This window comes from Calypte anna, unplaced genomic scaffold, assembly GCF_003957555.1.
Source record: "Calypte anna isolate BGI_N300 unplaced genomic scaffold, bCalAnn1_v1.p scaffold_44_arrow_ctg1, whole genome shotgun sequence".
Classification (NCBI taxonomy): domain Eukaryota; kingdom Metazoa; phylum Chordata; class Aves; order Apodiformes; family Trochilidae; genus Calypte; species Calypte anna.
This window is the reverse complement of record NW_022045512.1, coordinates 90,011-95,945: the sequence shown is the minus strand read 5'-3', so window position 1 is coordinate 95,945 and position 5,935 is coordinate 90,011.

Sequence of the window (5,935 nt, the reverse complement as noted above, 5' to 3'; positions counted from 1 at the left end):
CATGGGGACCCCCCCTGGGCTGCAGGAAGGGGGAGCAGAAGCAGGAGGAGCTGTGCTGCTGGGAGCAGGGGGACCCTTGGAGGGTGACATCAGGTTGGAGGAGTGACATGGGGTCTCAGCTTTCAACTGGGTGGGAAACCCATCCCAAGGTGATGTCCCCATCCCAGGGGCTGGAGGACAGGAGGAGCCACTCCAACAACATCACATCTCCTGCAGGGATCACCACCAGCCACCTGCAACCCTACAAGCACCCAAAAGCAACTTGGCCAGGGCTGGGGAAGCACCCAGAGCTCTCCAGGGGATGTCCCTCCTGCCTGAAACCAGGGAGGGGACTCCCCGGCCCCCCTGGGCCCACCTTTGTGTTGGGACACAGTTATTTGGGGACCGAGGCTGAGTCTGGTGAAACATGGGATTGAGAGGGAAGGGAAAGAGCTCAGCAGGTCCACAGTGGAGATGGAAGCCCCCCAAGATGTGCAGGAGATGCAAGAAGGTCCCGTTGTGTCCTGCTGCACAGCCCTGGTGCTGCCATCCTGCCCCTCTGGAGCAGAGCACATGCAAGAGAACCCCAGGTTTGGAGGAGAACAACCAAAGCCCCCCAAAAATCAACCTTCAGTGAGAAACTGGCTTTCTCTGAAGGACAGTCCTGGGCAGTGGCAGAAGCAAATGAGATCCCGGGCACCTGGGGAGCTCCATGGTACCCTGACTCTGTCATTACCCCTGTTGGGCCATAAAGGGGGACAGGAGAGGAGTCACAGAACCCTCCTTGAGATGGGATTCCCTGAACGTTTCTCCCAGTGAGGCCATGCCAGAAGAAGAGGAGAAGTTCCCTGCCCCATTTGGGATGTGTTCATCCATCAAGGCACCCTCATCCTGGGCACCTCCAGTCCCAGGCCTGGGATTGCTCCTCTGGCTCCTTCCCCTCTGTGAAGGTGAAGCAACCCAAGCAACCCTCTGCAACCCCAGCTCCCACATCCCACCAGAAGATCCCCAGGATGAAGCCAAAGATGGAGCCTGGACTCACCATCCTCACAGAGGTTCAGTTTGGAAAGGTTCCTTCCCTCAAAGGGCTCCTCGAAGATGGAGCTGTTCTCCCTTTCACTGAAGGTGTGGAGGTACATGGCTTTGTTCTCCATCCTCCTCCTGCTGCTGCTGGAGCAGAAAAACCTCATGAGATGGTGCTTGGTGGCTCCAGGATCAAACAGGGGCCTGATCCTGGCTGCTCCTGTGCCCCAAGGCTCGGGCAGTGACACACGGTGTGGACATGGTCCTGGTGCTGAGGGACCTTTCTGCTCTCAGCTGCCCACCACATCTCACCCTGGGCTTTCTCCCAGCCCAGGCTGGGCTTGGCAGTGCCCTGAACATGGACCAGACCTTCTCCATGGACATAGCAAGGAGCTGGTGGACAAGGTCAGCAGGACCATGTGCCCACCACCACCAGTGGGGAGATCCCCACCACCACCAGCCCCCTGGTTTGTTGGCCAAGGAGGACCTCCTACCATCCATCCACACCCACCCATGTCCCACGGATGTCCAGCCTTGGGGACTTCATCTCAGCACCCACCCTGGGGGGGGAGGAAAAAAAAATCAACTCCCAGCAGGACTCTGGTGTGGAAGGAGTTAAAGTCACCTGCTGAGGAGGACTTGCTGAGTGCTCCCAAACTCATCCCCTGCAGCTCCTCCACCTCCAGCTGCCCCTCTGCCACCCCAAAAAACCACTCCTGGGGGAGTGGGACCAGAGACCCAAGGAGCATCCCCAGCCCCTGGTCCCACTGTCTCACTCCCACGGGGGAGACATCACCCAAGGAGCCCAGGATGGGTCCTACAGAACTTGGTGTAAAGAAACTGTGGTTGGAAAAGACCTTGAAGGTGATGGAGTCCAACCCTTCCCCACCACCCCTGCCCCATGTCCCTCATCCCCACATCCCCAGGGCTTGCTCTGAAACCCCTCCAGGCATGATGGGGACTCCAGCCCTGCCCTGGGCAGCCTGGGCCAGGCCCTGACAACCCTTTCCAGGCAGAAATTCTTCCCCAGCTCCAACCTAAACCTCCCCTGGCACAACTTGAGGTGTGCCAAAAGTTCCTCTTGTCCCATCCCTTCTTCCTTGGGAGCAGAGCCCGACCCCCCCTGGCTCCAACCTCCTCTCAGGGGCTTGCAGAGAGCCACAAGGTCTCCCCTCAGCCTCCTCTGCTCCAGGATCAGCACCCACAGCTCCCTCAGATGCTCCTCACAACTTCTCCAGACCCTTCTCCAGCTTCTCCAGCCCCTTCCCCAGCTCCATTCCCTTCTCTGGACACTCTCCAGCCCCTCAATCTCCTTCTCCTGAAGGGACCCAAATCGACTCCAGGATTGGGGGTGCAGCCTCAGCAGTGCCCCCTCCCCGTATCCCCTCTCCCCACCCTCGGGTCACTCACCTGGCCTCAGACGGGACCGAGTTTCCCGTGGGCGGACTCAGTCCCCGGGGTTCTCCATGGGGGCCGGGACAGGGCCCCGAGGACAAGCCCTGACCTCACCGCCAGCTCCTCGGGGGTGCAGAGGGGTCCCCGCTCCCCCCATGGGTCGGGGGTCCCCGGGTGGTTGGATGGGTGATGCTGGGAGCCGGGAGGAGGCTGTGGACAAGGACTGCCCGGACGGGAGGGTTTTGTAGGAGGGGAAATGGAGGGGGCGGGAAGGGGGAGGGATCCCCACGCCCACCCCCAGCCCCCCCTCCCCCTTCATCCCTTTATTTCTCCACCCTCCGACGCCGGACGCCCATTCCCAGCCACCCCCTCCCTCATCTCCCCCCGCCCAGTAACACCGGGGGCACCGGGGATGGAGCATCCCGGGGGGATAGGGGATGGGACATCACCTGGGGGGGGGGGGGGGAACAGGGCTTGTAGAGGGGGATCTGGGCAGAGGCATCTGCCAGGGGGGGAGGGGGGCAGAACCAGGGCTGGAGCATCCCCCGGGAGGAGGAAACGGGGCTGGAATGAGAGGAGCTGGGTAGGGGAATCTCCCGGGGGAGGGAACCGGGGCAGAAGGATTTCCCGGAGGGGAGAACCGGGACAGGAGCGTTTCCTGGGGGAGAACTGAGTCTGGAGCGATCCCAAAGGGAGAGAACCGGGACCGGAATACCAGCCCGGGAGGGAAGAACCGAGGCTGGAATAGGAAGGGGGGGAGCCGGGCACGGGCATCTCCCGGGGGAGGGAAGCGGTGCTGGAGGGATTCCGGTGAGAGAAACCGGGGCAGGAGCATCCCCGGGGGGGGAGGGAACCGGGGCTGGATGGGGGGCAGCCGGGCAGGGGGTTTTCCCGGGGATGGGGGAAGCGGGACAGGAGCAACCTCCGGGAGCGAGGAACAGAGGCAGGAGCATCTCCCGGGGGGGAGCGGAGCTGGAGCATCCTCCAGGAGAGGGAAACCGGGGCTGGAGCATCCCCCAGGAGAGGGCAGAGGCGGCTGGGACATCTCCCGGGGTCGGGAGGAACCGGGATGCTCGGGAGGAGCATCCCCCGGGGGAGTGGGGGGCAGGGAAAGGGGGAGGGAAGCGAAGTTTCCCCCGGAGGAATTCCTGCTCCCGGGGTAGGCGGTGGGTCCATGGGGGGTTCCGTGTCCCAGCTCCAGGGGGTCTTCACGCCTTCCCCATCCCTGAGCCGTTCCCGACCAGCTCAGCCCACACTGAGCAACCCCAGCTCCCGGAAAGGGGGGAGCTGCTTGCGCTAAAGTGCGCCCACGGGGAAACTGAGGCACGGAGGGCCAGAGGGAGCTGAGCTGACCCCGAACCTCTCGGCTTTGGCACCAGAGGTCCCAGGACCCCGTGTCCCTACTCCGTCCCTGGTCTTGGAGCAGAGCAAAGCATCTCCCAACAGCTCCAGAGGTTGGAGGGGTTGCAAAAACCTCCTCCCCCAGGGGCATCTCCAGCCACGGCGCCATCCTGAGGACCTGCACCCCTCCTGGCACCGGGAGGAAAGGTCTCCAGCTGCAGCTCTCCATGGGGAATCCTCCTGGCAGCTGCTTCTCACAGCCACCTCTGACCCAGCCTTCTCCATTGGAACACCCATCAAGGCCAGGTTGGATGGGGCTCAGAGCACCCTGGGCTGGGGAGGGGTCTCTGACCATGGCAGGGGGGGCACTGGGTGGGCTTGGAGGTCCCTTCCCACCCAAACCAGTCTGGGTTTTGATGGTCCAAAGATGACTTCACTTCCTTCTTTCCTCTGGAGAAGAGGAGATGGGCAGATTCTGCTCTCTCAGAAGATGTGTGGATGATTCTGTCTGACCCAGAGGTTGTGTGGGGGGCAGGGGGGCTGCAGACAGCACTGGGAGTTTTATATCACAGAGCTGGGGAGACCAGAAGTGACTGGGGGGAGAGATGAGCAAGCTGCTGAGATGCAGAAGCCGATCAGAAGCTTTGCCTCGTGAAAACAAAGGAGATCTTTTCATTTCCTCAGTGCCTGGACAAAGCCACAACGTTTCTTGGGGAAGAAGAAAGAGCTCAAGGCTTCCCAGCTTGTCCACGAATGAGTTTCCAAGCTCAGTTTCCTGGGGGGAAGATTTGAGAAGAGACCAAGGCAGGGTTAGATGTGAGTAAACATCTCAGCAGCCACGTGTGGCACTGAGGGAATGAAGACAAGATGTGCTGGGCTCTCACCAGAGCTCTGTGGAGATGTTCCAGCAAGGATGAGCGTTGGGGCATCATGTCCTGCCAAGCCAAACCCCCATGGCTTAGGGGCTGGTGCTGCTTTGTGTTTGTTTGGCTGCAGCAAGAGAATGAGCTCAGTGGTTGCTTTGCTTCTGCTGGAAAAAAAAAAAAAATAAAAATAAGATGAGTGAGGACTTAACCAAATCTCCCAAAGCCTGGTGGTAAATGGAATGTCACTGCCCTGAAACTGAAAAGAAAAAATAGACCAAACAAACAAACAAAAGAAACCAAACCCCAGGGCCTTCTTCTGCTCTTCTGTTCATTCTGTCGTGATATTTTTTATTCCTGGATGCCCAGGGCATCCCTGTTTGTCTCCACGTATGGTCTGAGGGCTCTGGAGCCAGGCTGAGAGAGTTGGGGGTGTTGAGGCTGGAGAAGAGAAGGCTGCACCGGGGAGACCTTAGAGCACCTTCCAGTGCCTGAAGGGGCTCCAGGAAAGCTGGGGAGGGACTTGGGACAAGGGCCTGGAGGGATGGGAGCCTGCGAGGGGGAAGGGTTTGCAGCTGGGAGAGGGGAGATGGAGAGGAGATCTTGGGCAGGGAGGGAGGGAGGGAGGGAGAAATGGTTTGGTTGGACTTGGTGATCTCCAAGGTCCTTTCCAGCCATGAGCATTCTGTGATTCTCAGGTGTGGGACATGGGTTAGTGGTGGCCTGGAATAAGGTGATGTCCTGGCTGGGCTGGAGTGGGCTAGGAGAAGGGGGAAGGGTTTGGAGCTGGGAGAGGGGAGCTGGGGATGAGATGTGAGGGAGGAATTGCTTGGGGTGAGGGTGCTGAGCCCCTGGTTGCCCAGGTTGCCCAAGGAAGCTGTGGCTGCCCCATCCCTGGCAGTGTCTCAGCCCAGGTTGGATGGGGCTTGGAGCACCCTGGGCTGGGGGAGGGGTCCCTGACCATGGCAGGGGTTGGGACTAAAAGGCATTTGAAGGCTCTTTCCCTCCTGAACCTCTCAATGCTCCTCAGGACCCAGTGGGTGACACCTCCTCCATCCCTGGAGATCTTTCCAAAGAGCCTGGATGTGGCACTCAGTGCCATGGGCTGGGAACCACGGGGGGAGTGGATCAAGGGTTGGACTTGAGGATCTCAGAGCTCATTTCCAACCCAAAGGATTCTGTGACTCAATGGTTTAGCTCACACTCCTGTCCCTCCCTTCACTCTCTGAAGGTAGGGCTGGAGAGAAAGTTCAAAGAGGAAATGGATCATCATTACAGGGCCACCTCCCCAAGGAGGAGGGATTTTCAGGGGCTGCCATTTCCTTGTCTCTCTT